The following is an 11767-nucleotide window of genomic DNA, read 5'->3' on the forward strand; positions in this document are numbered from 1 at the left end:
GAAGACAATTCACAGGATGGGAGAAAATAATTGAAAATCATGTATCTGATAAGGTTCTCATAGCTAAAATATGTTAAGTACCCTTACAATCCAATAACAGATGAATGACCCAACCCAAAAATGGAAAAAAATATATCAATAGACATTTCTCTAAACATATACAAATGACCAATACGCATATGAAAAGAAGCATATGAAATGATGCATCACTGGTCACCAGGGATGAGCAAACTAAAATCATAATGGCCTAAAACTTCATATTCACTCCTGTAACCCTAGCACTTTGGGAGGCTGAGGCAGATGGATCACCTGAGATCAGGAGTTCAAGAGCAGCCTGGTCAACATGGTGAAACCTGTCTCTATCAAAAATACAAAAATTAGCTGAGCCTGCTGGCATATGCCTGTAGTCTCAACTACTGAGGAGGCTGAGGCAGGAGAATCGCTTGAACCTGGGAGGCAGGTGTTGTAGTGAGCTAAAATCATGCCACTGCACGTCAGCCTGGGTGACAGAGTGAAACTCTCTCAAAAAAAAAAATGGCTATAATCAAAAAGTCCAATAATAACAAGTGTTGACAAGGATGTCAAGAAATTAGAAACTTCATTGTACAGTTGGCAACATAGAATCATGCAGTCACTGTGAAAAACAGTCTGACAGTTTCTCACAAAGTTAAACATAAAATTATCATACGTCTCAGCAATTTTACTCCAAGGTACATATCCATAAGAACATGTTTTCACAAAAACTTTTAGGGCAATGTTTACAGAAGCACTGTTGGTAAAACCAAAGAATTGGGAAAAATAAAACCAAATTTATATTAACTGAAGAATAAACAAAATGTGGCATATTCATACAATAGAATATATTACTTCTGATATATAACTGAGATACATAGTACTTGGCAATGAAAGAGGACAAAGTACTGACATATGCTTCAACATGGATAAAACTTAAAACTACTTTGCTAAGGAAAAGGAGCTAGTCACAAAAGACCACATAGTATATGATGTTATTTATATGAACTTCCCAGAACAGACAAATATATAGAGATAGAAAGTAGATTAGTGGTTGCCTGGGGCTGGTAGAGTGGGGATAAGAAAATAAGTGACTACTAATGGGTAGGGAATTTTATTTGGGGGGGGGATGAAATTGATCTGAAATTGTTAGTAGTGATGGTTGCACAACCCTGTGACCATACTAAAACCCACACTTTATGAGTCAATTGTTTGTTTATGAATTTTATCTCTATAAAATTATAAAAAAGCTAATCTATCCAAAAAGTAGAAATCAAATAGGTGATTTCTTAAACCTTTTACAAGTTAAAAACTGACTTTAAAATTTAAAACTCTTAAAATTGAAACTTTTTGAAAGTTTAAAAAGTGGCCTCTTAAACTTTTTCTATGTATCATTTTTGCACCTTTTCACTTGCTGACTTGCTGTACCAACCATGAGAGGGTATAGGAGTTTCATTTCACTTGGAATATTTCATGGAGATTTTCTTAACTCCTGCTTTTCAGAGTTAAATTATAATATATTTGTTTATTAATTTAACAAATGTACATTGAAAACCCACTACTGCAAAGCACTGTATCCCAGGTGCTATTCAGGCACCTAGGAGAAGGAAACATGTCCTTCATTCTTTTCCTTTTTGCTGTTATTAGCCAAGTCAATTTCTTCACTTTCTGTATTTTTCCTTGTTTTTCTTAAGTCTTACAGCAGCATCTGAAAATCCCTTAAACACAGTGATCACTATGTGGATTTTTTTTGGTTTTAAGATTAGGTGAGTTGATTATCTGACTTCAGATTATCCTATAAGGCTATCATTAACAAAACAGCATGGTACTAGTATAAACATCACTACATAGAAAACTGGAACAGTCTGGAGAACCCAGAAAGAAAGTCACATATTTACTGCCAACTGATCTTTGATAAAGTATACAAAAACATAAATTTGGGAAAGGACACCCTATTAATCAACGGTGCTGGGAAAACTGGATAGCTGCATATAGAAGAATGAAACTGGATTTCTATTTCTCACCATATACAAAAATCAACTGAAGGTATATCAATAACTTAAATCTAAGACCTGCAACCATAAAACTTCTGGAAGAAAACCTAGAAAAACTCTTCTGGACATTAGTGTAGGCAATGAATTTATTGTTAGAACCCCAAAAGCAGAAGTAACAAAAACAAAAATTAATGAGACATAATTAAACTTAAAATATTAATTTTTAGTCTTGGAGAAAATATTTGCAAACTGCACATCCAACAAAAGACAATATCCAGAATCTACAAGGAGCTCAAACAAATCAGAAAGAAAAAAAAAAATAATCCCATCAAAAGCAGGCAAATGACATGAATAGAAATTTCTCAAAAGAAGATATACAAAGGGACAACAAAAATATGGAAAAATGTTTAATATCACTGATCAGGGAAATGCAAATTAAAACCACTATGAAATACCACCCTACCCCATCCAAAATGGCCATTATTAAAAAGTAAAAAAAAAAGATGTTGGCATGGATGTGGTGAAAAAGGAACACAAAAGCAATGTTGGTGGAAATGGAAATTAGTACAATCTCTGTGAAAAACAGTATAAAGATTTCTTAAAGAATTAAAAGTAGATATACCATTTGACCCAACAATCCCACTGCCAGTATCCACCCAAAAGAAAAGAAGTCATGTGTAGCATTGTTTCTGAGGCCTCTATTCTGTTCCATTGGTCTATATCTCTTTTGATACCAGTACCATTCTGTTTTGATTACTGTAGCCTTGTAGTATCCTTTGAAGTCAGGTAGCGTGATGACTCTAGCTTTGTTCTTTTTGCTTAGAATTGTCTTGGCTATGCGGGCTCTCTTTTGGTTCCATGTGAAGTTTAAAGTGGTTTTTTCCAGTTCTGTGAAGAAGGTCAATGGTAGCTTGATTGGGATAGCATTGAATCTATAAATTACTTTGGGTAGTCTGGCCATTTTCACAATATTGATTCTTCCTCACCACGAGCATGAAATGTTTTTCCATCTGTTGTGTCCTCTCCTATTTCCTTGAGCAGTGGTCTGTAGTTTTCCTTGAAGAGAACTTTTACATCCTTTGTTAGTTGTATTCCTAGGTATTTTATTCTCTTTGTTGCAATTGTAAATGGCAGTTCGCTCATAATTTGGCTCTCTGTTTGTCTGTTATTGGTGTATAGGAATGCTTGTGATTTCTGCACATTGGTTTTGTATCCTGAGACTTTGCTGAAGTTGCTTATCAGCTTAAGGAGGTTTTGGGCTGAGTCGATGGGGTCTTCTAAATATATAATCATGTCATCTGCAAATAAGGACAATTTGACTTCTTTTCCTAATTGAATGCCCTTTATTTCTTTTTCTTGCCTAATTACCCTGGCTAGAACTTCCAGTACTATATTGAATACAAGTGGAAAGAGAGGGCATGCTTGTCTAGTGCCAGTTTTTAAACAGAATGCTTCTAGTCTTTGCCCATTTAGTATGATATTGGTTGTGGGTTTGTCATAAATAGCTTTTATTATTTTGACATACATTCCATCAATACATAGTTTATTGAGAGTTTTTAGAATAAAGGGCTGTTGAATTTTGTCAAAGGCCTTCTCCACATCTATTGAGATAATCATGTGGTTTTTGTTTTTGGTTCTGTTTATGTGGTGGATTACACATATAGATTTGCTTATGTTGAACCGGCCTTGCCCATTAGACCCAGCAATCCCATTACTGGGTATATACCCAAAGTATTATAAATCACTCTTTTATAAAGACACAGGCACACATATGTTCATTGAGGTGCTGTTTACAATAGCAAAGACCTGGAACCAACTCAAATGCACATCAGTGATAAACTGGACAAAGAAAATGTGGCACATAGACACCATGGAATACTATGCAGCCATAAAAAACGACGAACTTGTTTCCTTTGTAGAGACATGGCTGAATCTAGAAACCATCATTCTCGGCAAACTGACACAAGAATAGAAAACCAAACACTGCATGTTTTCACTCATAGGTGGGTGATGAACAATAACACTTGAGCACAGGGAAAAGAACAACACTCACTGGGCTAGGTGGGGGAGTGGAGGGGAGGAGAGGGAAGGAACAGCAGGGGGGCGAGGAGGATGGGGAGGGAGGGATAACACTGGGAGAAATGCCTGATGTAAGCAATGGGGTGGATGGCAGGGGGATGAAGACAGCAAACCACCATGGCATGTATGTACCTGTGCAACAATCCTGCAGGATGCTGGATGTGCACATGTACAGCAGAGCCCAAAATATAATTTAAAAAAAAGAAAAGAAAAGAAGTCATTACCTAAAGTAAGTTGCTGTATCAAAAAGACATCTGTATGTGTATGTTTTTCACAGTACTTAATTCACAATTGTAAAGATATTAAATAAACTTAAGTGCCCATCAACCAATGAATGGATAAAGAACATGTGGTATATATACACCATGGAATACTACTGAGCTATAAAAAAGAATACAATTATATCTTTTGGAGCAATTTGGATGGAGTTGGAGGACATTATTCTAAGTGAAATAACTCAAGAACAGAAAACCAAATACCATGTATTCTCACTTATAGGTAAGATCTAAGTTTTGGTTATGAAAGGGCATACACAGTGGTGTAAGGGACTTTGGAGTTTCAGAAGGGAGGAGGTTGGGAGGGGGGTGAAGAATTAAAAAGCTACATATTTGGGTACAATGTACTCTACTCAGATGACAAGTGCACTAAAATTTCAAAATTCACCACCACACAAATCATCCATGTAACCAAAACCACTTGTACCCCAAAAGCCATATGAGAGAAACCCGGAAGGCAATAGAAAAGTCTTATCAATCTAAGGACAAGAGATATATCTGTAACCCAGGGGATGCAGATAATTTAAATTTTTTTTTCCACCAAACTTAAAGGAGTGCCACATTATTAGTAAATTTATATCTTATAAAGAAAGTTACCCAGTAAGAAACAGAAAACTATTTGGGTAAAAATGTGATTTTAATTTTATCATTGAACATAGGCTTTGAATTTGTTTGTCTTTCAGAAAACCATACTCATGGTATTTGTACCTTTCCTCAAGTAGTATAAAATTTTAATGTTCCAGTGATATCCTGAGAAATCTACCTACTGTTTCCTGATAGATTTTGTCTTCTAAAATTCCAAACCAAACAAATATAGCAGTCTTTAATTAGAGTTTTCTTTCCCAAAAGCCATCATTGTCCCACAGTGCTTTAATTTGAACCTCCCCACAAAAAAAAATCATTTTTCCCCTTAGTTCTACTAATTATACTTTTCCTCCCATTATGCCTATATTCATGGCTTCTGTTTCTTATTAGCTGTTTTGAGGTAACTCAGAAGCGAGCCAATTTACTGCTAATTGCTACATGAAGAGAATAGGTCATCAGTGACTAAATCTCATGGGTAAACCACATTAATAATAGACAGAACCTAATTCAAAACTTGAAAGCCAATTGAGAAAAACATGTATCTGTTGTACCTACCCTTAATGTTTTTTTTTTTTTAATTTTTCTTTTTGTCAGAAAATTCAACTCAGATGTTTTCCTTGCTTTCCTGCCTGCCTTTGACCATTTCTTCCTCTCCTCTACCAGACTGTAATCTATTGCCCTCTTATTTCCAGTCATTCACATCCAGGTACTTTCTTTCTGCCTTCAAATGTGATTTCACCAACATTTTCTCCTTAGGATCCATCCATTATTGCAATTATCACTCATTCTTCTTTCTGTCTCTGTTTCAATGCCCTTAGAGTTTACTACCTGTTCATTTTCTCTCAACTTTTTCTGATTTCTTTCTTTCACAAGAATAAGGGAAGGAAGGCTTTTGTTGTATTCGTTAAAAACAGAAAATTAGCTTTTGTGAAGGATTTGGGGTCCCCATTGGATGTACAGCCACATAAAGTGCTCCATTGAAACTCGGTATTTTTCTACATGAAAGTACACACAAAACGACACTTTCTTATAAAGATAATCAGAATCTATTAAATTGTAGACATTTAAAACCTAAAAAAAGTCTGGAAGGCCATCTGGAACCACCTCATTATTTTATGGATAGAGACAAATGGGAGCCACCTGTTGTGATCTCTTTCATGCATCAAGCTTTGTATTTCATATTGCTGCTATTGGCATTGCTGTTGTATATTTGCTAAGTATATCTGCATATCCATTACAAGAGTTATATATTCAATTTTACTAATATCTACCATATTTATTTAATATTTAGCAATATTCAATATTTACTAAGCATCTCATCAGTGCCCATCTTAGGGGAAAAAGTAGAGAATCCTAATAGATGGAGCAGTTTATATTTTCCAGGTGCTTTGGTGGTTTCTACCCCATCCCATTTAATCGTCACACTTTGACACAGAGAGAAAATGAAACAGCCTCAAAGAGGAGCAATTGTTTGCCAAGGATCACAAATCTACAAAAAAGCAGAGCCAGAATTTTAAACCAGGCCTGTCTCAATTGAAAGTCTGTTTTTGGTTTGTTTGCTTGCTTTCTTGCTAGCTTGTTTTTACTCTTCAGGGCTGTCTATTTAGTATAAGCCCAACCATGTCAGTTTTTCAAACAGACAATTAGTGGTCCTAGAGTATCCAAACAAGATGACAATTTGCTTTTCTAAATTCTGATGCCTACAGTTTTGGTCCATGTTTGTACAAATTCAATGGACTGTTATATCTGTGCTGTGACAGCCTGGGAAGACTCTTTGTGTGGATGTGGGATATATTTAATGAATTCGGTGGTGATGCTATCAAGGAGAAAGACTAGAAAAAAAAGGCAATAATTTAGGTAATTAATTGTAAAATATTTATATTAAAATTAATAACCCTCATTATTTTTAAAGATATAGCCTAATATTGGTTCTACTGAAAAAAAAAAGATTTTCTACTATTTTGTAACTTTAGTTTTAGCTATTTTAGTTTCTTTTTTTTTCCATGTTCTTTCCCCACATTCTCACTCAATAATGTGCGATTCATCTTTTCTGATCCAAGGATATCTGCTGCTTTCCTTTAATATAACAGCAATTCACACCAGTATTAATGGAAAAAGTTCTACTCCTTCAACCAATTCTTTTTTTGTAGATGAAGAATAACCAAAAAAAAAAAAAAAAAAAAAAAAAAAAAAAAAAAAAACAACAACACTTCAAACTTGAGAAGTGTCTTAAAATAGTTAACGGTATTTGCAAGATACACGACCTATTGAAAAGATCTCTCACGTTTTAATTTCTTGTTAGTTCAACATTATTGACTAAATTTTCTCATGTCTACTTTGCTTTTGACATCAGATCAAGACAACTGAGACTAAAATATTTTTCCTGTTCATTCTGAATCTTAAACTCTTAGATTTGCATTGGTATGACTGCTTAACTATGCAACCACATGCAGCAGTGTGCATACACAATACTGATAAAAAAAAAAAAGACCTCTATACAAAGACATTATACCTCTCTTGTATCTCACTCTGCTCTAGTGGGAGTTACTTGAGGGAAGGAATTTGTTTTGATTATTCATATGGTTTCTACCAACAGAAATGTGTGTACTGAATTAAACTGAAATGAAATTTGGCCATAGATCTAAAGTCTAGCTCTGGTGCACAATTCTCAAAGGAAAAATAGATTGAGTTTGAGTAAAGAGGGTATGAAGGAGGACAGCTAAATGGATACCTGCTAGTGCTGCCATATTTTATTTTCTACAACTTTCAGAAACTAAAGAGGTTGAGGAGTGAACAAAAGCAGAAAGAAACTCACTTTTATTCATTTAACAATTATTTTTTAGGATATACTATGTCAGGAACTATGCTATGAACTTGAATTACTTTATATTGTTTGTTTACAGAACAACTATGAATCAGGTTTTTGGGTTTTTTTTAATTGCATTTTAGGCTTTGGGGTACATGTGAAGAACATGCAAGATTGTTGCATAGGTACACACATGGCAGTGTGATTTGCTGCCTTCCTCCCCTTCCCCAACATCTGGCATTTCTCCCCATGCTATCTCTCCCACTCCCCCATTCCTCCCCCATTTCCCCCCAACAGACCCCAGTGTGTAGTGTTTCCGTCCCTGTGTCCATGTGTTCTCATTGTTCAACACTTGCCTATGAGTGAGAACATGCGGTGTTTGATTTTCTGCTCTTGTGTCAGTTTGCTGAGAATGATGGTTTCCAGGTTCATCCATATCCTTACTAAGGACACGAGTTCATCATTTTTGATGGCTGTATAATATTCAATGGTGTATATGTACCACAATTTCCCTGTCTAGTCTATCATCAATGGGCATTTGGGTTGGTTCCAGGTCTTTGCTTTGTAAACAGTGCTGCAATTAACATTTGTGTGCATGTGTCCTTATAGCAGAAAGATTTATGATCCTTTGGATACATACCCAGTAATGGGATTGCTGGGTCAAATGGAATTTCTATTTCTAGGTCCTTAAGGAATCGCCACACTGTCTTCCACAATGGTTGAACTAATTGACACGCCCACCAATAGTGCAAAGGTGTTCCTATTTCTCCACATCCTCTCCAGCATCTGTTGTCTCCAGATTTTTTAATGATCGGCATTCTAACTGGCGTGAGATGGTATCTCAATGTAGTTTTGATTTGCATTTCTCTGATGACCAGTGATGATGAGCATTTTTTCATATGTTTGTTGGCCTCATGTATGACTTCTTTTGTAAAGTGCCTGTTCATATCCTTCGCCCACTTTTGAATGCGCTTGTTTGTTTTCATCTTGTAGATCTGTTTTAGTTCTTTGTAAGTTCTAGATATCAGCCCTTTGTCAGATGAGTAAACTGCAAAATTTTTTTCCCATTCTGTTGGTTGCCCATTCACTCTATGACTGTTTATTTTGCCATGTAGAAGCTGTGGAGTATGATTAGGTCCCATTTGTCTATTTTGGCTTTTGTTGCCAATGCTTTTGGTGTTTTGGTCATGAAGTCCTTGCCTACACCTATGTCCTGAATGGTTTTGCCTAGATTTTCCTCTAGGGTTTTTATGGTGTTAGGTCTTATGTTTAAGTCTTTAATCCATCTGGAGCTAATTTTAGTGTAAGGTGTCAGGAAGGGGTCCAGTTTCTGCTTTCTGCACATGGCTAGCCAGTTTTCCCAACACCACTTATTAAACAGGGAATCCTTTCCCCATTGCTTGTTTTTGTCTGATTTGTCAAAGAGCAGATGGTTGTAGATATGTTGTGTTGCCTCTGCGGACTCTGTTCTGTTCCATTGGTCTATATCTCTGTTTTGGTACCAGTACCATGCTGTTTTGATTACTGTAGCCCTGTAGTATAGTTTAAAGTCCAGTAGTGTGATGCCTCCTGCTTTGTTCTTTTTGCTTAGAATTGACTTGGCTATGCGGGCTCTCTTTTTGTTCCATATGAAGCTTAAGGTGTTTTTTTCCAGTTCTGTGAAGAAGGTCATTGGTAGCTTGATGGGGATAGCATTGAATCTGTAAATTACTTTGGGCAGTATGGCCATTTTCACGATATTGATTCTTCCTAACCATGAACATGGAATGTTTCTCCATCTGTTTGTGTACTCTCTTATTTCATTGAGCAGTGGCTTGTAGTTCTCCTTGAAGACGTCCTTTACGTTCCTTGTTAGTTGTATTCCTAGGTATTTTATTCTCTTTGTGGCAATTGTGAATGGAAGTTTGTTCTTTATTTGGCTCCCTTTAAGTCTGTTATTGGTGTATAGGAATGCATGTGATTTTTGCACATTGATTTTGTATCCTGAGACTTTGCTGAAGTTGCTTATCAGTTTCAGGAGATTTGGGGCTGAGACGATGGGGTCTTGTAGATATACAATCATGTCGTCTGCAAATAGAGACAATTTGACTTCCTCCTTTCCTATTTGAATGCCCTTTATTTCTTTTTCTTGCTTGATTGCTCTGGCTAGAACTTCTAGTACTATAGTGAATAGCAGTGGTGAGAGAAGGCATCCTTTTCTAGTGCCAGATTTCAAGGGGAATGCTTCCAGTTTTTGCCCATTCAGGATGATATTGGCTGTTGGCTTGTCATAAATAGCTTTTATTATTTTGAGATATGTCCCATCAATACCTAGCTTATTGAGGGTTTTTAGCATAAAGGGCTGTTGAATTTTGTCAAAGGCCTTCTCTGCATCAATTGAGATAATCATGTGGTTTTTGTCTTTCGTTCTGTTTATGTGGTGAATTACGTTTATAGACTTGCATATGTTGAACCACCCTTGCATCCCCGGGATGAAGCCTACTTGATCACGGAGGATAAGCTTTTCGATGTGCTGTTGCAATTGGCGTGCCAGTATTTTATTGAAGATTTTTGCATCTATGTTCATCATGGATATTGGCTGAAGTTTTCTTTTCTTGTTGAGTCTCTGCCGGGTTTTGGTATTAGGATGATGTTTGTCTCATAAAATGATTTGGGAAGGATTCCCTATTTTTGGATAATTTGAATAGTTTCAGAAGGAATGGTACCACCTCTTCTTTGTTTGTCTGATAGAATTCGGCTGTGAACCCATCTGGACCTGGGCTTTATTTGGGTGGTAGGCTCTTAATTGCTGCCTCAACTTCAGACCTTGTTATTGGTCTATTCAGGGTGTCAACTTCTTCCTGGTTTAGGCTTGGGAGGAGGCAAGTGTCCAGGAATTTATCCATTTCTTCCAGGTTTATTAGTTTATGTGCACAGAGTTGTTTGTAATAATCTCTGATGATGGTTTGAATTTCTGTGGAATCTGTGGTGATATCCCCTTTATCGTTTTTTATTGCATCCATTTGATTATTCTCTCTTTTCTTTTTTATTAATCTGGTTTGTGGTCTGTCTATTTTGTTGATCTTTTCGAAAAACCAGCTCCTGGATTTATTGATTTTTTGAAGGGTTTTTTTTTTGTGTCTCTATCTCCTTCAGTTCTGCTCTGATCTTAGCTATTTCTTGTATTCTGCTAGGTTTTGAGTATTTTTGATCTTGCTCCTCTAGCTCTTTCAATTTTGATGATAGGGTGTCAATTTTAGATCTCTCCTTGCTTCTCATGTGGGTACTTATTGCTATATATTTTCCTCTAGAGACTGCTTTAAATGTGTCCCAGAGATTCTGGTATGTTGTATCTTCTTTCTCGTTGGTTTTGAAGAACATCTTTATTTCTGCCTTCATTTCATTATTTATCCAGTCAACATTCAAGAGCCAGTTGTTCAGTTTCCATGAAGCTGTGTGGTTCTGAGTTAGTTTCTGCATTCTGAGTTCTAACTCGATTGCACTGTGGTCTGAGAGACTGTTTGTTATGATTTCTGTTCTTTTGCATATGCTGAGGAGTGATTTACTCCCAATTATGTGGTCAATTTTACCGTAGGTGTGATGTGGTGCTGAGAAGAATGTATATTCTGTGGATTTAAGGTGGAGAGTTCTGTAAATGTCTATTAGGTTTACTTTTTCCAGGTCTGACTTCAGTTCCTGGATATCCTTGTTAACTTTCTGTCTGGTTGATCTGTCTAATATTGACAATGGAGTGTTAAAGTCTCCTACTATTGTTGTGTGGGAGTCTAAGTCTCTTTGTAAGTCAATAAGAACTTGCCTTATGTATCTGGGTGCTCCTGCATTGGATGCGTATATATTTAGGATCGTTAGCTCTTCTTGCAGCATTGATCCTTTTACCATTATGTAATGTCCTTCTTTGCCTCTTTTGATCTTTGTTGCTTTAAAGTCTAATTTATCAGAGATGAGAATTGCAACTCTTCCTTTTTTTTGCTCTCCATTTGCTTGGTAAATCTTCCTCCATCCCTTTATTTTGAGAC

The sequence above is a fragment of the Cebus imitator genome, unplaced genomic scaffold, assembly GCF_001604975.1.
Source record: "Cebus imitator isolate Cc_AM_T3 unplaced genomic scaffold, Cebus_imitator-1.0 Scaffold40, whole genome shotgun sequence".
In the NCBI taxonomy this organism is placed as follows: domain Eukaryota; kingdom Metazoa; phylum Chordata; class Mammalia; order Primates; family Cebidae; genus Cebus; species Cebus imitator.